This window comes from Archocentrus centrarchus, chromosome 24 (assembly GCF_007364275.1).
Source record: "Archocentrus centrarchus isolate MPI-CPG fArcCen1 chromosome 24, fArcCen1, whole genome shotgun sequence".
Lineage (NCBI taxonomy): Eukaryota > Metazoa > Chordata > Actinopteri > Cichliformes > Cichlidae > Archocentrus > Archocentrus centrarchus.
In genome coordinates, this window is record NC_044369.1 from 29,297,198 (window position 1) to 29,323,200 (window position 26,003).

At 41.0% G+C, this 26,003-nt stretch overlaps 1 long non-coding RNA gene and 1 pseudogene across 1 annotated transcript; one reads left to right on the forward strand and one right to left on the reverse strand.

Moving 5' to 3' along the window:
- Positions 1–801: 801 nt before the first annotated feature.
- LOC115774679 (interferon-induced very large GTPase 1-like) lies at positions 802–2,755 on the forward strand (annotated as a pseudogene).
- A 6,824-nt stretch (positions 2,756–9,579) lies between these two features.
- On the reverse strand, positions 9,580–11,611 carry LOC115773976 (uncharacterized). Its single transcript, XR_004019152.1, has 3 exons — positions 11,589–11,611; positions 11,283–11,335; positions 9,580–10,199 (listed from the first exon to the last, which is right to left on the reverse strand). It is a non-coding gene; the product is annotated as an uncharacterized LOC115773976 (long non-coding RNA).
- Between the last annotated feature and the right edge of the window lie 14,392 nt (positions 11,612–26,003).

A 26,003-nucleotide genomic window follows, 5' to 3' on the forward strand; every position in this document is an offset into this window, starting at 1 on the left:
AGTCAATATGGAGCACAGTCTCAGAGCACGCCCCTCCAGGACATTATCCATTGAATCATTAGGAGCATAAGGACATGTGGGGCCACACAAATTACTGAGTACCATTATGAGTTTCTGCAATTAAATTTCAGTAAAATGTTCCAGCCGGCTGCATCATTTTTTCACTTTGATTTTCAGGATGTCTTTGGATGCAGCCCTCTGTAGGTTGATACACTTATTTTCCATCAAATGATGCGGCATCCTTTCATTCCTAACTCATTACCCAGCCCATATCAGTATAGATATCTAGCATGATTTTTAACCCCACTGAGATCTGATGTGTCTTCAAATGATTCTTTAATTTTCATGAGCAGTGTATATATTTTATTTTTTTTACAAAGCTCCAATACTAGCTACTTATGACAACTACTGAAAAAAGACATAATTGTGCACTTACAGTCAATAATGTGACGCCTGAAGACTGAGTAATACATCACCTGGTGGTACGTTATGAGTGCGAGAAAACGTCTGAACCTGTGAGTCTGAGCTCAGGGTTAATAAAGCCTGTGACTTACAGACAGCCGGACCTGCCGGGACAGCAATGTAGCAAAGGTCACGTGTAAAACAAGACAGCCGACTGGAAAGCTGTGTGACTTGTAACTGATGGTTTGTCCATATTTTCAGTGCTTCCGGCAAACGTTGACTTTTCGTCATTAATATCTATGAACACTTATAAATTTATTTAGATTCATTCACACAATTACAAATGTGATTGCACACATAGATCTCAGCGCGCACACACATGGATCTAAATACACACAGATGGATTTCAATACACGCGCGCACACAAATCTCCACACATTGAAATACACACAGAGACTGAGAAACAGGCCCAAAGGCAAAAAGCCTAAATGTCAGTCTGTTCATCAGAATGAGCGCGACGTTTCAGTGCGTGAGAATTTAAGAGACAGGAAATTGTTTCTGGGACCGTTAAACGAGATGATCGAGGCAGCAGCCAAAACTGGAAAGAAAGAGGAGAACAAAAGCTACACTGATGGAGGACAGTCCAGACACCGGGAACTGGTACATTCCTGGAGTTTGGAATGGAAACCCACCAATGCCACCAGTCATTGCAGGGCACAGTGAGGCTGTATATGAGCTCAAGAAAAAGACAATCCAACTATTTATGAAACTGTGAGTCATTTGTAATCATATCTTGGTGTTTAAAGCGTGTTGAATGCACAAGGCCTGTCAAATGCAGTAAAGCATGAAAACTTCATCTTCAGCTTCATAAACAGCCTGATGCATATATGAGGCTCTGCACAGAATTCAACAAACAGGAGCGGGAATTAAAAACAACTGGGAAACAACGGAATAAACAAAAGTTCCCAGGTCTGGTCGGGATGCAACAGAATACAGACCGTCATATCTGAGAGAATTTCTCCTGTTTGGAAAGTGATCTTTCCATGCAGGAGATAAAGCTTCTAGAAAACCTGACACAGTGCTTCAAGCAAACAGAGGGTCGAGTATCGGACAGTTGAGGGATACAAAGAGGAATCCTTAAACAGCAGTTTTGATGAGAAAGTCGGTTTTTAATCAGCTCTCAGCAGCAGCAGAAATCAGACGGGGAATGGCAGAACATGATGGGATCAAAGACAATCGTAGAAAAGAGATTGAAAAGGCAGTTTGCGTATTGATTGGTGAATGTCGCAAGAAAAAAGATGAAAGAAAAAGAGCTTGAAAATTAGATGTGGAATGAAACACTGGAGAAACTTTCAAAGATCCATCAGTGTATCCTCCTGTCTGAGAGAAAATCTGAAAAGAAGAGTAGCTGTGCACACACACTATTAGATGAAAAAAGGATGGACGAAATTTGTACATGAATCTGCTGACATCATCATAGATGCTTACACTCAGTTTGTGAATGAAAAAGTGAAAATAAAAAGAATTGCCGTGACGTTTCCATCCAGGAGATCCCGCACACGACTGATGAGATTTCACACGAGAAAATGATCCCTACAGATATCTGAAATCATCAGTTTCATCTTTGTTTTTAATCAAAAACGTGTTTAATAAACAACAGCTGAGTTTGACAAAGGCACAAAATGAACTGGTGCTTGAAGCCTGCTGTTGAAGACTTTGTCAGTGGTTCCCTGGGTCCTGATATTGTTAATGAAATGCTGATGTGATCAGTTCTGCACACAAATCTCCTTCCAGTATTCATTTCTTCTGGAGTTGCTTTCAAAGAAGCTATATTTACTCATATGAGGATTATGTAAAGAGATGACTACTCAGCCAAATAGTGAAGGACTTATCAGCTGTCAAAAAGTATCTGAGTTTGAAGACTGACATTTTCAGTCATATCAAAAGTGTAAATGCTGCCATCAACAAGGCTAAAAGAAGACAAGAGTGATAACCTGAAGATATTTGTTGAAGATAACTGCAAAGAATTTGGTGGGGAGCTGGTAATTTCCCGGGATGCTCTTGGTGTTTTCATGATCCTGAAAAATGCTGAGAATGAACAGTTTGCTCACTGGCTCACGGTGTCTTTGAATGACACTGGAAAAAAAATCAAACTTAAACACCTCAGTATGAGTGTTTGGAGTGGCAAACAGTCTGTGCAGCACCCTGTGAGACAGCACCGGGCTTCACTTCATCAGTCTTGTGGTCTGGGAAGATTCAGATTTTTGGTTCTTATATTGCACTTTTCTAGCACTCAAAGCACTTCAGCTTGAGGTTCAGTATCTTGCCCAAGGCTACTGAGGCAAGCTACTGAACTCAGGAGGCAGAGCAGGTCATCAACTAATTGAAAGGTTGTTGGTTCGACTTCTGGCAGCTCCAGTCTGCATGCCAAAGTATCCTTGGGCAAGATACTGAATGTGTGTGAATGTTAGATAGAAAGCACTTAGGTGTAGAAAAAAATGCCTGTATGAATGTGTGTGAATGGGTGAATGCAAATGTGTTGTAAAAAAGCACTTCAAATGCTTAAGTAGAGCAGAAAAGCCCTGTATAAGAACCAGTCCATTTACCTTGGGGCATCATCCTGGAATGACAAAATACAACAATTACTTTACAAAGAAGATGCTGCAACACCTGCTGATATTCCTGCAAGCTGGCGTACTGTCACAAAAGTGCCAGCAGAAAAACTACAAAACACATTCCATACATTTTGATTTTAGTTTTTTATAATATTCAGTTCAATTCAATTTCATTTATATAGCACCAAATCACAACAGGCGCTTTATATTGTAAGAGAAACCCAACCAACCCAACCAATCAGACGACCCCCTACGAACAAGCACTTGTTGACAGTGGGAAGGAAAAACTCCCTTTTAGTAGGAAGAAAACTTCAGCAGTACCAGGCTCACAAATGACTCCAAGATTCCTCACAGTGTTACTGGAAGCCAGGGTGATACCATCCCGAGTAAGCCTCTGGTTAGACACCATGTTTCTAACATTTTTAGCGCCAAGCGTAATAACCTCAGTTTTATCCGAATTTACATGTGACGGTAGTGTCGGAGGAACGGGCAAAACTGCAGAGAATAGAATAGAATAGAATAGAATAGATAGAATGCCTTTATTGTCATTATACAGGATGTACAATGAGATTGGAGGGCCACTCCTGTTCAGTGCCATGTAACAGAAAATCAAACTCTCTAAAATAAAAATATTATAAAAATATTATAATCTAGTATGATCAATATAATCAAGAGATATACAGAAATAAACAATGTGTAAAATATACAAAAAATAGAATGTATAAAAATATATACATACATTGGTGCATCTGTAGAGCATTTTGAAAAAAATCCTGACCCGTCTAGATCCACCCACACTTGCTGAGATTCCCAAAGCAGAGGAAGCTTAGATGTCAACCCTGGCAGCATCACCCTACAGGAAGTAAAGGAAGCCATAAGAAAGCTGAAGGTCTGATGGCGTTTTTCTCCTTCTGTTTGTTTAAGCACTCAAGCTTTTTTACATTTGTAGATAAATGCTGCATCTTTTTTTTTTTGCTTGTATTATTGTTCATAAATAAAGTTCTGTGAAAGAAAACAAACTCACTAAGTGGAGCTCTATTTGACGCGAGTCATGGGACACGTTCACATACACCAATTATGCTGGAAAACCCACATATTGATACTGTGCTTATGTTCATAACAGTACATTCTTCTAACACATTCATCACGCACCTACTTTTCTCTGTTTACACATCCTCACATCACATTCACTCTCCTGCAAATATAGAAAAACACAAGTACTGCACTCTTCAGGCTCCCTGCATCCTACTCAAAGGACACCTAAGCTCCCCCAGTGCTTGTTTGAGCTTCACTCATGGAAATAATAATTAACCTGCAAAAAAAGAAATAAAAATAAAGGAACACTTTTAAATCAGAGTTCAGCATCAAGTCAATTAAATTTCTGGGATATTGATCTCTTCAAGTAAGTAGCAGATGGGGTTGTTAATCAGTTTCAGCTGCTTTGGTGTTAATGCAATTAACAACAGGTGCACTAGAAGAGCAGCAATGAGACAACCTCCAAAACAGGAACGGTTCTACAGGCGGAGGCCGTGGAGAACGTTATGCTGCCTGTAACATCGTTCAGCAAGACCAGTTTGGTGGTGGATCAGTAACTTACACCTGTAGTGTGTAGTGGGGATTAATAAAGTATCTATCTATTTAGGCAAAGGGGGGTTCCATTAAAGTGCATTAATATGGCCAACAATATTACAGGTTCCACAACTCAACATATTCTTAAGACAAAGTTAAAGCTATTGTTTGTGCACTTGAATTATTTAACCACTAATGCAATTTGTTTTCACCTTAACGTTTATTATAAAATAATCTGCTATTAAAGTAATTGGATATTTTTGTAAATGATTCTGTTTTTCTTTTCATTGAATAATGTCATAGAAATTTCTATTGACTGCTTTTGTTTATGATCAATAATTTACATTCATGTTTCTTAAAAATCAGTTTAGTCTCTATGTGGTCTTGTCATGAATAGGACAACAAATTAAAAAAAAAAAACACTAAGAATTTAAATATTATTAAATTTCTATGAGGTATCTGAGGGCAAATAAATTTCCATCTGTGCAGAAATGTATTATTGAAATTTTTTTTTTAATCAGATTGTCTGCTTTTCTATTCATGAAAAAATAAATGGTGTCAAATATTTACGGTTATTATCAACTTTTCTATTCTTTACTGTAATTATTTTAACTTTATTTTAACTTTTTGTGTCAAGTCTTAAGTTTCTGAATTGAAAAACAAGACAACAAAAAAGGCCTAAAATAAAATTCATGAATGTGTACAGCTTCCCTTCACTGTTGTATTGCATTATTGTGGATTATTGTAGGGTCTTTACCTTACAATATAAAGTGCCTTGAGGCGACTTTTGAACTGTCTTTGTCATTGTGAAGATTTAATTGTTGACATGACAGGAGCTGAAAATGTGCTTTTTGAAACATGTTATTTTCTGTTGTTGCATCCTCACAACATCCCTCTGCATGTCCTCCTTCACTGCATTCATTAAGCTTCTCTGTGGTCTTCCTCTTTTCCTCCTGTTTGGCAACTCCATATTTAACATCTTTATTAGTTGGCTATGTACCATAGGCTTTTAAGATGGCAGTAATTAAACCATTAAAAGCCATCACTTGACCCAGTGGTGCAAAAAGGGGGTATGCACTATATGCAATGCATAGGGGCGCCGCACAAGAGGGGGGCGCCAAAACGATGTGGGAAAATATTTCTCTAGTTGCATTTTCTGTATTTAACAGCTGTGCATATGACATGATCAATAACAGGCGCGGCACTGATTAGGCGCCCCTGCGCTCCTTCACCTCCCTTCCTCCTGTCCCGTTTAAAGACAGTCGGCAAGTGATGTCATAGAAGTCATGAATAAGTGATCTGCACACGTGAACACAGTAAATGTTGAGAGGATGCGGATGGTGTGTGTGTGTGTGTGTGTGTGTGTGTGTGTGTGTGTGTGTGTGTGTGGTGTTCTAGCTAGCGGTTGATCGCAAGGTGCCGCGCCGGTCTGAGACGCCCTCTAGTCGGGCTGAGGATTTCTCCGCTTCACCTTCGGAGCTCTGCTGTCTCTGCATTTAGCAAACAGGAGCTGCTTTTATCGCTGCTTACGCCTGAATTATTTCACTGCAATTTACAATCAACCACAGCAGGGAAAGTTCACAGTGTGCATGTTTGATGTCCCTAAGGTCATTCGCGCACTTGATTTCCCGGCTACAGAAATCGAAATGACAACCAGCATGAATGAGGAGAAGTAAGAAGAAAAACGAAGATCAAATGAAAATTTCAGGCATGATTTTACACGAGTGGATCATCGCTGACAAGTTTTTTCCACGCCTCCATTGTCTGTGTGGTTTTACTGGCTGTGCAGAGAATGTCAGCTGTTATTTTTTCCCTACATCAGCTGTAGCCACCAGAACGATCACTATAACCACAATCTGGTGGTAATCACACTGTTGTGGTTTGGTTTGTGCGATTGTTTGGTGCCGTTTCCTTCACTTTCTATGAACTGACAGATTTCCTCAGGCAGCTCATCGCACCTGTGTAATAAGGCACGTCACCAAATTCAGAAGCTATTTACTCCAGAAAAGAGGGGTGTGATTTAAACCTTTGCCTCTTATAAAGTTCCCTGTCTGTGTTTCGGTGTTTATGACGCGTTGTGTCTTCAGGACTTTGCTGCGCAGCGTTTCCTGCTGTGTGACGCAGTGATGCTCTGTCAGCTCACCTGTGCAGGTCTCCCTCTTCATCTTCTCCGTATCTGTCCCACCAATCCGCTCTATTCCCTGCAGCGCAAGTGAGGACAAGAGACAGATGGTTCACCTCCGATGTCAGCGTTCAGATCTTTTGCCTCCCACCTGTTTGGAAAATCCCTGTTTTCCACTTTTCCTTTGGTCATTTTTGGGGAGTCAGGCAGCTTAAATGTCACTGTAAAAAGTGCTGACCGATGTTTTATCCGCTGATCACTGATCAATCGGCAATACGGAAAACGGGTTAGCGCACAGTTCTTGGCCTGCCGGCAGCTGTTGCAGTGCATTGTGGGATGTGTAGTATAAGTGGTGGGAGCACATTTACCCGCGGGCAATTAATAATAGCTATATGAAATCACCAATTAGAAGTGGGCCGGAAGTGGCCCGCAGGGCTTGAGTCTGACACGTGACAGAGCAAAACTGCAGTACGGAAGTGTGAAGGAGCTCTGAGCCGCATCCTTCACTTGATAGGTGATGAATCATTTTATATCTTTGATATTGCCTGAAGATTTTAATATCTCAAAGATTTGGTTAAACCATATACTAGTGAATGATGTGAGCACCGATTTGATATATTTAAATGTATTTAAGGTGTTGATGGTTTTAAAGTAATTAGTTATGGCAGTTATTAACCCTTGTTTCTTCCGAGGTCCATTTCTGATTGGTGGGGGGTGGTGTTTTCATGAAGCGCGCACGTGAGGATAGGCCACCTGACTTCCATTCTTAATCAACGGATTGGACTGAACCATGGAATATGGAAGGCAGGGAAGGGGGTTATTTTGCCATGGGGATTTTTGTTAAAATGCTTTCTATTTTTATTTAGATTTGTGCTAGTTTTGGTAGGATGCTCATGTTATTCATTTTAGGGTTTGATACAGGTATCTTATGAGCAGTGGCGGATGCTGGTCTTTCAAGGAGGGGAAGCTCAATTTCGGCCTACATCATAAAATGTGTTTATTTATACAGCAGCACCCGCTGGACAGAAACTGCGATAGAAGTCAGTCTCCAAACACAAGGAGCTACAAAAAAACCACCAGAAATAGAAGCTCAATTTGTCGCTAGTGGGTTTTTTTTTTGGTTTGTTTTTCTCGCTAGTCGTTTTTAACAACGAAAATGCCGCTAAGAGGATTAGGAAAGTCTCCGGTTCAACTCAAAACAAATGCTCCCACGGATGTTTACACCAAAAGATTGTTGATTCGCTCATTTCGCTGTCAATCAAAAAGGGATTCAGCCTCAGACAGATCATCCAATCATCATGCAGAAGGTGAGCATCCGGGCCGGCCGAGGCCAGCCCACTGCCCCATAGACCCCCAGAGACGCTGAGCGTCCGATGGGCGGGACAAAGCCCAGCATTTATCCAATGACTCGTCTCGTTTCGCTGCTTTTTTTGCTTCGCTATTGAACTCTGCGGACGCTCAGCGTCCACACTGTTTAAAGCACTGAGAAGCTGCGGGAATGAGTGAGAGGAAAGCCGCGTCGTTACCAGTGATAAGAAGCTGATTCTGAACAAAAGTTGAGCGCATTGAAGGGCATATTTAGTCAATGACATGTACACACAACAGTATATATTTGATCACTTATTTTTTGACATTTTAGGGGAAGCTGAGCTTCCCTTGCAGTCTTAGAGCAATCGCCTCTGCTTATGAGATAGTGTGTGCATAATTGTAAATATCTTTGGGAATGACTCCCCTGTAGTTATAAGGAAGGTAACCTATAAATAGAGGGGGTTTTGGTTTTTTGTTTTTTTCTGGACTGGAGTTATTGTTAGATGTGTGGTTGACGTTATTGTTTTTGTATAATCGCTAAGTAAAAGAAAGACAGAGCTCTGGATAATTGTCACCTCTCATTTTGTTCATCTCCATGCACCTCAAGCCATGGGGTGGCCATCTTGACAAGGGTTGTGTTCAGCAAAAACCCCACAGGAAGTTAAAATGTGCAGATGAATTGTTAGTACGAAAAATTATTTCTTATCTGATTACTTGATTAATTGATGGAATAATCGATACAATACTCAATTAATAGAATAATCAATGTGTCCGCATACACCTCAGAAAGTATATAGCTGCGCCCCTGCTTACTAGTTATGTAAAATGATTATTTTCAGCCACAGATTCCAAATGAATATCTGAATTAGCTTCAGTGCATCCATATTTAATATCTGATTCACTGTCCTCAGCTTTAAACAAACCCAGAGTTCATCTCTGTCTGTGTGTCTGTGCTGAATTGGACTTTTCCCACTTCTCTTTGTTGTGTCTCTGTCTTAACACCAGTATTTTTATGGTTAGGTAAATCTGGTAGCTGTAAATGTCAATATATTTTTTTTTTTTTATTCAGGTGTGGGAACAGTGGTTCAGAGGGTGCACTTCAGGACTTAAATGAAGGTGGTGAGATGTACTGGATTAATCCCTGTGCAAAGATCTCTTCAGATTACTGGACTGAGCACATCAGCCTCTTGTGAGGTCTGTCTAAAGAAGACTCACAAATTCAGTGCAGCATCCTGAGAAGATGGATGTAAGAAGAGAAGCACACAAACATGTAGTTGTAGTGAGCTGGCAGTCATTTTAAATGGATTTGTTCCTGTAACTCATGTCTGTCTGTCAGCCCTGTGACACATTGGTGACCTGTCCAGGGTGAACCTGCCTGTGCCTGCTGGGATAGGCTCCAGCCCTCCACCCACACCCTGACAATCAAATGTGGACAGACTAACTTCTTTTTAGGTTGTTCTGGAAATCTTACTCACTTCTAGAGTGTTCTTGGATTTGTGGTATCAATATTAGAGCTAGCCATCTTACTTACAGAATTCCTACCATGAGCCATCTTCCCTGAGATTATTCCTATATTTATATGAAGGCCAGCATAACTGTGCTGTGTACATGGAGAATGCCAGTCACTGTCAGTTTGTTCTTTTGCACTAAAAATTATATTGAGAAGTTAAAGAATCCATCCATGTATTCATATTTAATTTTAAAAAAATGAATCAATGATTTTCTATAAATTTGTGATGCATTTTTGATTACTGATTTCAAGATGGTGTAGTGGTCTTTAGAGAAATCCTGTTTGGGTTTTTAAATATTATTTCTGTTTCCTGTTTTCCAGAGCAGCTCTGCAGTCACTGTCCAGGTGGGTCAGTGGGAGCAGAAGCCCTCTGCTAATGTACAGGCTCTGATCAGCAACATCCAGCACGACCCACACAGCCTCCACCTGCTGGAGCTTTTTGTTTGCCTGTGACTGGAGAGTCAGATTTCTGTTGGGGGGGGTTGCTGCTCCCTGTGCTGGAGAAACCGCTTCACACCTGCAGAGGTCGGTCAGTTTGCAGAGGTCATTAAAACCCTCCCACCCTGACTTCATGTGGTGGATCTTATTAAACAAAACAGCACTGAGACATGAAGCACCACTCTCTGAAGCAGCTTCTTCTTCTTCTTGGCATCAAAACAGAGGTGGGAGAAATCTACCAAAAAGAGAAAGGCCATCTGAGGTGAAACCAGTCAGGACACATAATGAAATGATATATAGTATTTCAATACAGCCTCAACTGTTGATTTCAGCTCACTGCTCCTGTCTGTGGACCAGTGATTTTTATGTTTGTAACCACTTAACTTCCATTCATCTGTTTACCTCAGGGAGGAGAAATGTCAGGTTGGTGCAGGCTGGTGAGTTTAGGAGGGAGGTGCATTTGGTTCTCTGTTGTCATTATCTGAAAGATTTGGTTCACCTTGTGGCTGGGCTGTATCTGGGGTTACGTTGGACCTGTCAGGCTTAGCAAGTTTCTTAAGTTGGTGTTTATGGTTTAAAACATCTAGCTCAGGAGCATCATCTGTGGCTGTGTGTAGGGTGCTGTTGGTTTTTGCTGTTTCTCCAGATCTGCGTTGGAAATTAGGTTATTGATCTCAGTGCATTCCTAAACAGGCTGAACAAGGTTATATATCGTCACCCTCCTAAAAAATTGGTCAAAGACATTTTTTAAATTTTATTTTTGTCTAAATTAAATTTTCAACATCCGGTTCAGTTTTTTGTGTTTTCTGAAAAGCCTGAAAAAATAAAGTAGACCATAATTTTGGGAGGGTGACGACATGTTTCATGGCTAAATAACATAACTGCTGCAGTCTGATGGTGTCAGCGAGATCTGAAGCAGTGGGTGACGAGGAAGAGGAGGAATACAACAATTTGAAGAGATCCCTCAGTCTACAGTCAGCACAACGGCTACATTAGTGGCTGTTTGAGTTTCCTTCCATCTGCTGTGAACCTGAAGCACGGAGAACACAAAACATCTCTTCCAAATCTGGGATCTCAATTACAAATATGTTCTGATTAAACTGTCACTGGCTAGTGCAAATGGCTCACCAGGACCTTTGAAATGAAATCTCAGCACCTCATCTACAGAGTAATGATCAGAATATCAAACTTGTAAAAGCTGTTTAACTTTTCTCTTTGTGTTAAATATCAACAGCAGAAATCTTGGACTGAAAGCATTAAGCACAACAAAAACTGAGAACTGTCACTCCAAATGTCTCATGATAACAGGTAAAAATACCATTTCAGTTGGTGGCCTCAAATATTTCTTCTTCGACTTCTTCTGAAGGCCGTCTGCGACAAAAGAGGATTTGGTCATTTTACTTGCACCACGCAGTTTTATGGGGATGAACAGCCACAGTTATGTATGACAAGTAATACTCAAGTGAATGTTACACATGTATTAAAAGAAAAATGATTCAGCTCAGCTCACAAGAAACTGCTGGATACTATTCTGGAAATGCCTAATGAATACAAGGCCACTGTGAGCAATGACAAACCTTTAAACATGATAATCAAAAAGCACACATTAAGTATTATTGCTCACCTTTATTTCTGAGAATGTCACTGAGAAAATGATTGCATGCTGTCAGCTCTCATAGGTGAAGTCTGGCTTTGAGGGTTGGAGAAGAAGCTTTGCAGCACCTTTGGATTTCCAATTCAGTTCTGAAAGAGCAAAGACACAAACTACAATGATGTATGAACCGGACATGTTTGATTGTTGCTGCAGCACAAAACAGGTTTACAAACTGGTAGCTGATATAGCCTGAAGTATTAAAGATGAACCTCCTTTTCCACAAAAAAAAGAAAAAAAAAGATGATTTAGTGCTTCTTTTTGCTGTTCTCAAATCTGCTCCCTTCACTGATAGACAACAATGTAAAACATATTAATGAATCAGTAACAAAAAGATGGTGTTGAAAGTAAGTAGCCTGATGCTTCTAGATTAGTGACTCCAAAGCAGGCTGAGTCAAAACCTGAGATGGAGACTGGGTTTGTTTAAAGCTGAGGACAGTGAATGAGTCCCTGCTCACTGACAGGATTCCCAGAGTCTGGAAGCTTCTCCATGATGGGAATGTAATACACTAAGTTTCAGCTCATTCTCAGGTGCTGGCAGGTTTCATGGATCAGGTTTGTCACGGAGGATTAAAGGCAGCCAGATTTTGATCAATTCGATTCAATTTTATTTATATAGCACCAAATCACAACAAACAGTTGCCTCAAGGCGCTTTGTATTGTAGGTTAAGACCCTACAATAATACAGAGAAAACCCAACATCAAAACGACCCCCTATGAGCAGCATTTGGTGACAGTGGGAAGGAAAAACTCCCTTTTAACAGGAAGAAACCTCCAGCAGAACCAGGCTCAGGGAGGGGCAGTCAGCTACTGTGGCCGGTTGGGCTGAGGGGAGAGAAAAAAAGACATGCTGTGGAAGAGAGCCAGATATTAATATCAATTAATGATTAAATGCAGAGTGAAGTATAAACAAAGTAAATAAGGTGAATGAAAAGAAACAGTGCATTATGGGAACCCCCAGCAGCCTAGGCCTATAGCAGCATAACTAAGGGGTGGTTCAGGGTCACCTGATCCAGCCCTAACTATAAGCTTGATCATAAAGAAAAGTTTTAAGCCTAATCTTAAAAATAGAGAGGGTGTCTGTCTCCTGAATCCAATCCTGGTTCCACAGAAGAGGGGCCTGAAAGCTGAAGGCTCTGCCTCCCATTCTACTCTTAAGTATCCACAAGTAAGCCAGCAGTGTGAAGTATAAAGAGACTGCTGTTTGTTTCTACGGTGAATATAAGAAACTTGCTAATATAATGTTTGTTTAAGGTGAATATAAAGAAATTATGGGAACCGTTCCCCCAGTTTATTGTGGGGGAAACGGTGTCTGATGGCTTTATGTCACCCATCAGATACTGTATGACCCAATGACAGCCATCAGATCCCGCTTTTTGCCTGACATTCACACACATGCACACTCACAGCACGGAGCAGTGGGGGCGTGGAAAAACTTGTCAGCGATCCACTCGTGTTAAAGTGTCGCTTTTCCCAGATCGAGCGCGCGCACTACCGTAGCTAGATCACGCATGTACATTGGGCTCAGTGGTAGATCGCATTCTGATGACAACAGCTGGCCAGTGCCTCCTCTTCATTAGCAAGCTAATGCTAGTTAGCAAGCTAATGCTAATTAGCAAGCTAATGCTAACTGCTATTTTAATATTATTTTGTCTTGCTTTTGATGAACCTTCCTATCTAAAAGACCTGCACTGCGTGGGGCTCGTCATTTTTTCTCATCGACCGATGACACCTAGCCCTTACTGTTAATCCCTCCAGACCGTATATGAAACTGTGTGTAAAAGGACGAAACTCAGTTCTTTCTTGTGTCCAACTTAAAGCTTAAAATAAACAAACTAAATACTAAGCAGTATAACAGCTCTTAAAACAGAGACGAAAATTTTAAACAGCGTGTTGGTATTAGTCACTTAGTCAAGTGAGCTGATGCAGTGATTAATGCTGATTAGGTGATTATCGCTAGCTAGCTAGCAAGCAGCTAATGAATAAATTACTACTCACCCTCGTAACTGGAGATGTAGCCCTCGTAAAAGAGTTTGTAACCCTTTTCGGCTCTTGATCGTTCTGTCGCCAAAACAAATCCGTGGAAGATTATGTGATGTAATGAACTCCATTGTAGCGCGTCTTTATTTATACTGCTAAACTAAACTGGAAACACGCCACCGAACTCTGCCAAAAGGGCGGATTACAATAGGTCCTTCGCACATTTCGTGCTCGGGGCGGGGCCTTTAGAATGCTCGGAAATCAAAGGACCTTAACAACATTAAGGCATCAAAATAAATGACGTCACATGCGAGTCTGTATATATAGGCACACAACTCGGTGAACGAAACACAAACCCTCTACAGACATTTTAGAAGCATTTAATTTAAACAAACCGCTTTGTCTTAGAAGCAACTGTTTTATCAAAATGCCAAGTGGTCAACAAAACACAACAAAATATATTACCAGGATTCAAAAAGAGAAGGAAAGAAAAGAGCAAAACTCTGGCTGGATTCATCAGTTGGATAAAGCCCGAAACGTAAAATGGGAGATCTCTCGTCAGAGAATGACTGAGAGAAAAGCTAATGAAGAGATGGAACAAATAATACTTGAAAATGAACTGAAAGAAAAGCAGGCACAAAGGGAAAAAAGACTGGAAAGTCAAAGGCGTCACCATCTTCTAGCTGGGGCTGACAGACAGGCGAGGATATCCATGGATATAGAGAGACTTCGCCACATAAAAGCAGCATCTGAGAGAAAAGCTCATGAAGAGAGGGAACGAATAAGACTGGAAAATGAACTGAAAGAAAAGCAGGCAGAAAGGGAAAAGAGACTGGAAAGTCAAAGGCGTCGCTATCTTCTAGCTGAGACAGACATAAAGGCGAAGATAGCCTTGAATAGAGGGAAACCTCGCCAAATCAAAGCAGAAATTGAAAGAAAGGCTAATGAAGAGATCAAAAGGCTGAGATATGAATGGCGTCAGTGTCTTCTAGCAGAAGAGGAGGAAAGAAAAGAGCAAAAGTCTTATGACACGATCCCTCTTTGGGATAAAGCCCCAAAAGTAAAATGGGAGATCGCTCATCAGAGAATGACTGAGAGAATGGCTAATGAAGAGATGGAACAAATAAGACTGGAAAATAAACTGCAAGAAAAGCAGGCAGAAAGGGAAAAGAGACTGGAAAGTCAAAGGAGTCACCATCTTCTTGCTGGGGCTGACAGACAGGCGAGGATATCCATGGATATAGAGAGACTTCGCCAAATGAAAGCAGAATCTGAGAGAAAGGCTAATGAAGAGAGGGAAAGGCTGAGATATAAATGGCATCAGCGTCTTCTAGCAGAAGAGGAGGAAAGAAAAGAGCAAAAGTCTTATGACACGATCCCTCTTTTGGATAAAGCCCGAAAAGTAAAATGGGAGATCGCTCGTCAGAGAATGAGTGAGAGAATGGCTAATGAAGAGATGGAACGAATAAGACTGGAAAATGAACTGAAAGAAAAGCAGGCACAAAGGGAAAAGAGACTGGAAAGTCAAAGGCGTCACCATCTTCTAGCTGGGGCTGACAGACAGGCGAGGATAGCCATGGATAGAGAGAGACTTCGCCAAATAAAAGCACAATCTGAGAGAAAAGCTAATGAAGAGAGGGAACGAATAAGACTGGAAAATGAACTGAAAGAAAAGCAGGCAGAAATGGAAAAGAGACTGGAAAGTCAAAGGCGTCGCTATCTTCTAGCTTTGACAGACATAGAGGCGAGGATAGCCTTGAATAGAGGGAAACCTCGCCAAATGAAAGAAATTAAAAGAAAGGCTCATGAAGAGAGGGAAAGGCTGAGATATGAATGGGAACAGTGTCTTCTAGCAGCAGAGGAGGAAAGAAAAGAGCTATTCCCTGATTGCGACTGGATCCCTATGTGATTTTTAAAGGTAGAGGCATCTCGGCGACAGTCTGCCGCCAAGAACACACGCCAAAATCGTGATCTGTCCTAAGAGCTCAAAGCTGCACGTAAAAAATCTTCCCATTTTAGACACGAATGTGGGAAGGAACGGCCTCCTTTCAGACAAAGTGTCCAAAGCCACAAGATTGTCTGCCCAAAATTGCTACTGGCCAGATTAATTTAGTCCAGTATGAGGAACACGGCAAATAAAAGCGGGAATTTAGGCAGAAGCCAGGAAAACGCCTGCAATAAAAGATTTACCTGGCAATGCCAAACCAGTCACCACCCTCCCTCTCCTTTGCGACAACAAACAACAGCCAAAACCTGCATGCTTTCCACCCATTTCCAAAAAGAAATTCCACCTCCCCCCGATTTAAATGGTTTATTTACAACAATGTCAATATCTACTGTGTAAAATAAATATACATGTATATTTATTTTACCCCCAACCGGTCTAGGCAGATGGCTGCCCCACCCTGAGTCTGGTTCTGCCGGAGGTCTCTTCCTATTAAAAGGGAGTTTTTCCTCCCCACTGTTGCCATGCGCTTGCTCAGAGGGGATCATATGATTGTTGGGGTTGTTCTACAATATTCACAACAACAGTTATATAGCCATATAACTGTTGTTGTGAACTGACATTGTTGAATTAGATTAAACTGCATGAGGGAACATTTCAGATTTTATTAACAAAACTAAGTTGTGTTTATATAATCTGTTTCATTTATAATAGTGCAGTAATAACTGGAATAAAAAAAACAAAACAAATAAACAATGACTACAGTCCAGTTACTTGTGTAGTTATGGGAAATGCCTGAACCTTATGAAAATGTATATTTTTAATAGGTAATTGTGTGAATCAAACTCTGGAGTTGTGGAGTGTCTTAGAACTTTATTCCTTGCAAGCAATGACAAAAAAAAATATGGCAGTTACATGGCAAGGTAAAGACCTTTTTCCGACTGTGATGTGAATTTCTGCGCTTCACAGTCGGAAAAAACGCTGCATAAACTGCGCGGTGTGTCCAGCCTCTCAGCAAAAAGCGCAGCTGCAAACACAGCAGTGGAGACCTGCTTTGATTTTTCTTTGTTTTTTGGACAATCAGACATGTAATCACGCGGTCCCGTCGCTGAAGCTGCACCCACGTATTAAGATGCTTCACTGTGTCGCAGGGAAAAGCCGACTCTGCTCTGTGCTTTCAACATGTGCATCAAAGCCAAGTTTACTTGGAAAACTCAAAGCTCAATAGCTGGTAACTTGGAGGTCATAATCTATTTCAGTCTGTCTTTCAAACACATATCTGTGCTAGAATTTCACATAAAGACATAATTATTTTCATGCACACACACACACACACACACACACACAAACAAACAATTATGTGACATCACACCTTTGTCAAAATTTTGTGATTTATTTGCTCCACTGGAGTGCAGTAAGCCATCATATGCCCCCATTGGAAAGTAAGAATATTACATAAAATTGCCTGCTTGGCCAAAAATTGATAAATTGATAAATCTGGTAGAAACTGTTAAAAATAACAAAGTCCATGTCTTGAGTTTGGCAGTTGTGCCCAAAATGTGTGATTTTATGTTGAATGTAACAACGAATTTTAAAAAATGTAGTTTTAATGTGTTTTAATTGGCCAAAAGTGTCCACGATAGAGCCAAGTGGTACAATTGAATGTATACAGTATATTATTGATATATTTAACAATGATAACCTTCATCCATTAAAATAGATATTCAGCTTATAAATGAAGCTGTCACAGTCTGCCTTCCAGACGCCTGTGACTCTGTCTCTCCTCAGTGTGTGTGTGTGTGTGTGTGTCCTTCTGAGTCGCCGCTTGGCCGCTGCAGCACACCTGTTGATGATCTGCTCATCTAGCCGGTATTTATGCAGAGCTATGGCCATCAGTTGAAGCTGGATTGTCTAGTATGCATGTTAGTGATCTTGGTTCATTCCCTGTTTCCCCACTTACCTTCACAGTACATCTGTTCACCTGTATGTTTCTCTCCACACAGACCTCACCTGCGTCCCTGAGTGAGGAGTGGTGAGAGGCTCAGCTGAAGTCTGTTTGTTTGGGAGCTTTTGGACCCTGTCAGTCTGTGGAAATCCATAACCGCTGCAAACCTTCCTATGGAAATCCTGCTGATTTATCCTCAGTATTGTGTTGTAAATAAACCTGTTATCCTTGGTCTTCAAGTCCGCGTTTTGGAGTCCTTAACTGGCTGAGCCATGACAGAAGCTGTGTTAATCTCATGTCAGAATAACCTGATAAAAATCAAACTGCATCTTTTAAAGCCACTAATCAGACTCAGATTTCAAATCTAATAATGATGACAAATAAATGAATAAAGAAGGAAACTGCTACTGCTCTGCCTCTGAAGTTTCAGGTGGCAAGAGGAAAGTATCAGACATAAAGATTTATATCTCCTCCTCCTTTCACCCATCCAGCAACAGGCTGTATGAAAATACCCACTCATCATTTTAACAAGTGTGCCATAATGGGTTTTTTTTAGAGGATTAGTTCCCTGTCTCACATCCTGTTTTTTGTATTTTCAGTGAAATCAATCTGAGATCTTGAGTTAATCAGCAGAGGTCACTTTCTGAACTTCCCTTTTATTCAGAAACATTTTCTCTCAGCGAGGGAACCGTTCCTCAGTCGACACTTTCCTAAAATCAACCACAACGTGATCTGGTGTGAATCCAAGATCACAAACACAAACATATACACTTAACCTTTAACACAAAATAACAATGAACACAAATCTTGACATAAAACTGACCTTCATGTGAATCACTCAAGACAGTGTTCATCCAAACTTTAAATGAGTTGATTAAAAGAACTCAAACTGTGGAAAACCATCTAGATTTCCACACTGACACTGACCAGGTATTTTAAGCCACATTTCCATTAGTATCTACTCAGTGTGGCGCGACTCGACTCGGCACTTTTTCAAAGTGTTTCCATTAGTACCTGGTACCAGGTACTTTTTTAGTACTTACTCAGCCGGGGTTTCAAGCTATCCGAAAATGTGACGAGGAAGAACAGCATGCCATTGATTGGCCAGGGAGCTGTCGCTGACATTTTCTTAGGGTCTCCATGTTCCTTTTGGCCGAAGATTCAAACCCAATTAAACCCAAAATATCCAAAAACTCACTGGGACGAGCAGGTTCAGGTGAAGGCTGTTTATTAGACACATTAGTTACACACAACACAGACAAAAACCAAAACACAGACAGTAACACAGTTGAGCCTGAGATACACACAGAGACAGAAGAAGAAGAAAGAAGAGGGAAACACAGAGACAGAGAAAGAAGCAGAAACAGGAAAAAAGAGAGGACAGGAACGAGAAGAGCACACAGAGAGAGGTGAATGAGATAAAGAGCAGCAAACATTTTATATCTTAAACATGATAACTGCCCACTTACCGTTGACTTGCCTTTAATATACATAAAGTCTCAGCCCATGAAACTTGAATCCCAACCAATTGTCTTTTGGCTATATTACACCCACTCCAAAGTCACATGTTCAAGGTGCACACATCACAGGGGTACCTTTTGGTTTATGACAGTTCAGACAGATGTCACAAATGATGAACATTTCTACTCAAACATCTGCTAGGATAACATCATTAGTACCACTCCACTTAGCCGAGTCTTATCTCTACCCCCTCCTGGCCAGAAGAGCATGAGGGTGGGGGCCTATGGAACTCCATTTTAGGAATGTACCTGTCATAAAACACTGCTGAAGCACAACATAGAGTTACAGGTGTCATGAGGAGCAGCGCTCACTCTGGCAACTCTCCAAAAGCCTCAAACACACACCTAAGATCTAACAGGTCTCACCCTCACCCCAGTGACCCAGAGAATATAAAGCACTCTATACACTGGTGTGTGTGTGTGTGTGGGGGGGCTTTCTCTTACTTTGCGCAGGCCATAAAAGTGACGCATGGTATCTAAAACATGAGAATAATGACTCCATGCACCAGTATGAAGGCCCTACAGAATATAAAATAGTCTCAAGTAATAAAAGTAAAATAGTGACAATACAAATAACATAGGTGAACAATCAGAGTGGATATATTCCCATATATGTAATGATAATAGATGAAAGTAGCACTGACTCATCAGAGGCCCCTAGGAACAGGCCCAGTAATTAGCCATGGGGAAAGTAAAGTACTGAGATACTGGATGAGTCCCGTGGCAGTGGAAGAGTGGCCCTCACAGTACATAGTATGGAATGATAGACGTCCCACTGCTATGGGCGGGGAAAGTCCCGTCCAGTATATGACGCAAAGTGTAAGGCTGCTACCAGTGGGAAAGACCCACCCAGCATACAGTACAAAATACTGAATGGGCCTCTGGTGACAGTAAGGAAAGTATAGATAATAAATGAAAGTGTTGAAAAAATATCGCTGCATTTCCCCCCCTTTCATACCATTTGGTATCAACACAAAGCCATTAATGAATTAAGACAAAATCAAATGAGTAATACAAAGTGAACATCTAATCTACCGCGTGAGCTGTTTTTTTTGCTAACATATATCAAAGCAAGCATTGAATGTTGCTCAAATCATGTGAATTTAACATGGAACTCTCACATACACGTGGTGTGGCCGTCAGTGTAGGACGCAAACATTAATTCTTCCACTCCAGGAATCTCCTTCAGCCTTAAACAACCTGATGTTATCAAAGCATCCTCACCTGCAGAGCCAACACGTTCTTGTTGCTTATAAAGTTCCCTGTCTGTGTTTCGGTGTTTATGACGCGTTCTGTCTTCAGGACTTTGCTGCGCAGCGTTTCCTGCTGTGTGACGCAGTGATGCTCTGTCAGCTCACCTGTGCAGGTCTCCCTCTTCATCTTCTCCGTATCTGTCCCACCAATCCGCTCTATTCCCCGCAGCGCAAGTGAGGAAAAGAGACAGATGGTTCACCTCCGATGTCAGCGTTCAGATCTTTTGCCTCCCACCTGTTTGGAAAATCCCTGTTTTCCACTTTTCCTTTGGTCATTTTTGGGCAGTCAGGGAGCTTAAATGTCACTGTAAAAAGTGCTGACCGATGTTTTATCCGCTGATCACTGATTAATCGGCAATACGGAAAACGGGTTAGCGCACAGTTCTTGGCCTGCCGGCAGCTGTTGCAGTGCATTGTGGGATGTGTAGTATAAGTGGTGGGAGCACATTTACCCGCGGGCAATTAATAATAGCTATATGAAATCATCTTGCTGCCCGTATAAAATTAAATCGTGGGGCGGAAGTGGCCCGCAGACCTTGAGTCTGACACATGTGACAGAGAAAAACTGCAGTACGGAAGTTAAAATGTGCAGATGAATTGATAGCACGAAAAAATTATTTCTTATCCGATTACTTGATTAATTGATGGAATAATCGATACAATACTCGATTCCTAAAATAATCGATAGTTGTATTCAGAAAGCCATAGTCAAACATTAGTTTTCAGCACCAGTGGAGCTGTGAAAGGCCTTCAAGAAAAATGACATGAACCTCGAGAAATGTAACTACAGGTTCACGAAGACTGTGATTAGGCTTTAGATGTGCTTTCTGGTTACATGTGTAGGCCCCTTCACTCAGTTAACAAGCGGGAGCAGCTTTTAGCGGTTAGTATTAGCTTGCTAATTAGCATTACCAACCCCGCCTTCAGCTGATCCAAAATGCTGCAGCTAGAGTACTGACAGGGACTAGAAAGAGAGAGCAGATTTCTCCCATATTGGCTTCTCTTCATTGGCTCCCTGTTAAATCTAGAATAGAATTTAAAATTCTTCTCCTCACATACAAGGTCTTGAATAATCAGGCCCCATCTTATCTCAAAGACCTCATAGTACCATATCACCCCAACAGAGCACTTCGCTCTCAGACTGCTGGCTTACTTGTGGTTCCTCGGATACTTAAGAGTAGAATGGGAGGCAGAGCCTTCAGCTTTCAGGCGCCTCTTCTGTGGAACCAGCTTCCAGCTTGGATTCAGGAGACAGACACCCTCTCTATTTTTAAGATTAGGCTTAAAACTTTCCTTTATGATCAAGCTTATAGTTAGGGCTGGATCAGGTGACCCTGAACCCTCCCTTAGTTATGCTGCTATAGGCCTAGTCTGCTGGGGGGTTCACATAATGCACTGTTTCTTTTCATTCACCTTATTTACTTTGTTTATACTCCACTCTGTATTTAATCATTAATTGATATTAATCTCTGGCTCTCTTCCACAGCATGTCTTTCTCTCCCCTCAGCCCAACCGGTCGTGCCAGATGACTGCCCCTCCCTGAGCCTGGTTCTGCTGGAGGTTTCTTCCTGTTAAAAGGGAGTTTTTCCTTTCCACTGTCACCAAGTGCTGCTTATAGGGGGTCGTTTTGACTGTTGGGTTTTCTCTGTATTATTGTAGGGTGTTTACCCACAATACAAAGCGCCTTGAGGCGACAGTTTGTTGTGATTTGGCGCTATATAAATAAAATTGAATTGAATTGAATTGAATTATTGTAATCTGATAGCTAGACATTGTGTATAACAAAAAAATACATTATACTTTTGTGTTTATATTTGATGAATATCTCACAATATTGAACACAATATTATGAACAAAATATTAGTAATTATTACATAATATGACTAGTATTGTAGTTTATCTGTTGTGCAGTGTCTAGAGGCAGCTTGTGCACATTTAGGGGTGCATGCATGCACAGTACTTTGGGAACTACTGATGTAGCTTAATACAAGTGACCACAAGGTCCCACATTTGTGACTATACACCTCAAAGTAGGGTTTAATCCCGGGATCCGGGATTCCCGGGAAATGCGATCAGAACAATTTCCCGTTTCCCGGGAAACGTTAGACGGGAAACCGGGAAAAAAGTCGCGCGCGTCGATTTGACTTTCAGAAAGAAAAGAAAGCTTCAGAAAGTTAAATTTAAAGGAAATATTGAGAGAAGGGTTCGTTTAATGCGAAAAGCATTACTCTTCATTTCAGGCACGTTCAGCCTCCGTTTAAGGCTTCAGCCTTCATCTCAAGCGTTTTAATAGAGGTATTACACAGTTGTACTTTTTTCCTCTTTAATTTGTTGAAATCGTAGGCAATGTGTTTACCCTAAGGTATTTTGTATTATATAATTTCATATTATTATATATTGTTATATTGCATTATATAGCCTATAAAATATGCCTGCCCTGAACAATAAAGAAATATCTGTTTAACTTCGAGTGTTTCTTTTCCTCGTTTGCAGCCGCTTACTAACAATCATGAATTAGGATACGGGCCTAATGGGTGAAGAAATGATCATGAAATAGATTGCTTTAACATATTTCGCTTTTAAAATGGAGTTGAGTAAAATGTATATTTTTTAGGCTATAATGATTGGCCAGTTTTTCAATAGACGATTCACAGCGAACCTACTTTAACCCTCAGACACGGTGTTATAAATTTGCTGTTGCCAGAATGGTAATGACCAAGTCGTGGAGCATTACTCAAGGCCCTGTGTTATGCCATATTATAGTGTAGTACGGTAGTTAACTTTTCAATGACTATTACAGCGTTCCACTGGTGGAGATATAGCGCAACAGATGTCGCCACGACAGCGTGGCTGAGCCTTTATCAATGCTGTGGAGATGAACCGTATTGTTTTGCACCAGCAGTTGTAAAATAGCTTGGTATAATTCCATGTACAATGGAGGAATATTCGAATTATATTTGTTAAGGGAGTGTTGAGGAACGATACAACACCGCATAGCTCGAGCACTCGAATGTCCAGATGTAGGTTTTATTGCGTTAATCAAGCCGACGTTACCCCCTACTGGGCATAACAGGACATAGCTGGAAAGCTACCTCTACAATATCAGAATAGGTTAAGGCCGACACAGGCTACAGAAGGCCTAATTAAAATAAAAAAATAAATAAACTTTTTCCCGGGATTCCCGGGAAATGGCTCGTCATTTCCCGGGATTTGATTCATGTCATTTTCGGGAAAAATATTAAACCCTACCTCAAAGGGCTGAAAGAGGAGTAAAAAAAGCCTCACTGTGAACAACCATCACTGAACAGAGGAGGTGAATTAAGTCACCAACTTTCCCCTGCTTACAGTCCAATCCTGAGCTCCACATTCACACCTTTGTTCAGGTGACCTCAATAGGTCACATGATACAGTGGGGCGAAGTCCCAAATTGGTTTCACCCAAAACCACTGATTGTAATGACCCACACCTCCTTTCACACCTTGGTGCATGTGATTATGCACATAAACAATAGTGGGTCACAACCACCTCCAGGGGACTACATCCACTGGGGTTTAAATACCTGGGTCTCTCCACCTTTTGGTTTGAGAACTGGAGAAGCCTTTGGGATGAGAGGTAAAATAAAGAAACAAAAAGAGGTCCAGTCGCCCTTTTTCGAGCTCCACAGACCTGGATGACTGAGAACCTACACAGACAAGGGTTGAAATGTTTTTGGTAGGAAATGCATTTAACAATTCTTCAGGCCTCAGACAGTGAAAATCATAATGAGACAGTCATTGAAGAGAGGAGGCAGGTTGTACCAGGCCAAGAGTCTGTTTCAGATGGAGCAGACGATGCCTTAAACACTCCTGTTGATGATATTCAAGATGCCACACAGACACAACCACATCATGAAGAGGGCAAATCTGATGATGATGATGTCATCTGCAAACCAGATTATACCCCATCCTGTGATGAGTCCTCTGATCCATAAAATGGTAAATGGCCTTGTTCTTATATAGTGCTTTTCTACTCTAGCTGAGCAAAGCACTTTATACAACATGTTTGCACTTACCCATTCATACAAGCACTTCCTTCTACAGCTAAGTGCTTACTAGCTAACATTCACACACACTCATACAGTTGCATTGGAGAGTAACTTGGGGTTCAGTATCTTGCCCAAGGATACTTTGGCATACAGACTGGAGCAGCAGGGAATCGAACCACCAGCCTTCCGATTAGTAGAGGACCTGCTCTACCCCCTGAGTCACAGCCACCACCATGAAGACAAAATGCAGGCAATCTAATCATAGCAATAAATCCATGTGAAAGTGCATAAGCATGATGAGTTCCTGAAACTGAATGCAGGTTACTTCATTAGTATCAGACCAGGCAAAAGAGGTGGAGAGCTGACTGCATGATTTGCAGGCTCTTCAGTTTAGCAGTGAAGACAAAATCCATTTCAAGCTGTCCTTCGTGGAGGACTCTGCGTGGGAAACACTGCCACAGAGGACAAAGATGCCAAACGAACCAATGGCATGGATAAGAATGTTTCCATCAAGGAGAGAAAGTTCCAGGATCTCCAGTCAATGAAACATGTCATGCCCATATTGACTGCCATCACTTCTTTCACAATTTGCCACATCAAAAGGCATCAGTCAAGAACCCAGCAAAGAGCTGGAGGGAGAAGTGAGGAGACGTACATCTCTCCTCATAATTATGTTTAGTTAGTTTGTTAGTTGTGTTTCATGTTTGACAGAGTTGAACATTTAAAATTGCTTAAGTCACAAAGACATGATAAAAAATATGCCTAATTCATTCATTCCTCTTATGTTACATAATGGGCAGGCATTGTAATTAGTATGTCAAAAGTCATCTACTGTCATAACCTTTTTGAGTGAAATTATTAATAAATATCATATTTTAAATATTTAGTTCAGTTTTTTGTGTTTCCTGAAAAAATGACTCAGGCCATTATTTTAACAAGGTGATGAAATGATCTTCTTACAGCCTCTGACAGTGGACTCATCTCTGTGCTTGTCCTGTTGGACCTCAGTGCAGCGTTTGATGCTGTTGACCATAACATTTTATTACAGAGATTAGAGCATGCTATAGGTATTAAAGGTACCACGCTGCAGTGATTTGAATCATATTTATCTAATAGACTTCTTCAGTTCAATTCAATTTTATTTATATAGCGCCAAATCACTTCTTCAGACACTAAGGTTAGTTATGGAGATCCACAGGGTTCTGTGCTAGGTCCAATTCTATTTACGCTACACATGCTTCCTTTAGGCAGTATTATTAGAAAGCACTGCATACATTTTCATTGTTATGCAGATGATACTCGGCTTTATTGATCCATGAAACCAGATGACACACATCAATTAGCTAAACTACAGAATGTCTTAGAAGCATAAAGCACTCCTGCCTGCCTCTGCAAACAAGGCACTCAGAGCTGAACCTTGATGTAATCCCCCACCTTAAACCCATCTGTCACTCCTACCACACACGTCACCACTATGTAACTACCATCATACATGTGCTGCACCACTATCACTTACTTCTCTGCCACTCCTGACTTCCTCATGCAGAAACACAGTTCCTCTGTTTGCACCATACCCTACACTTTCTCTAGGTTCACACAGTGAAGCTCCTTCTGACCTTCTCTGTACTTCATCAACGCTCTCAAAGCAAACATCACATCTGTAGTGCTGTTTCTTAGCATAAAGCCATACTGCTGCTCATTAATAACCTCTTTCTAACCTA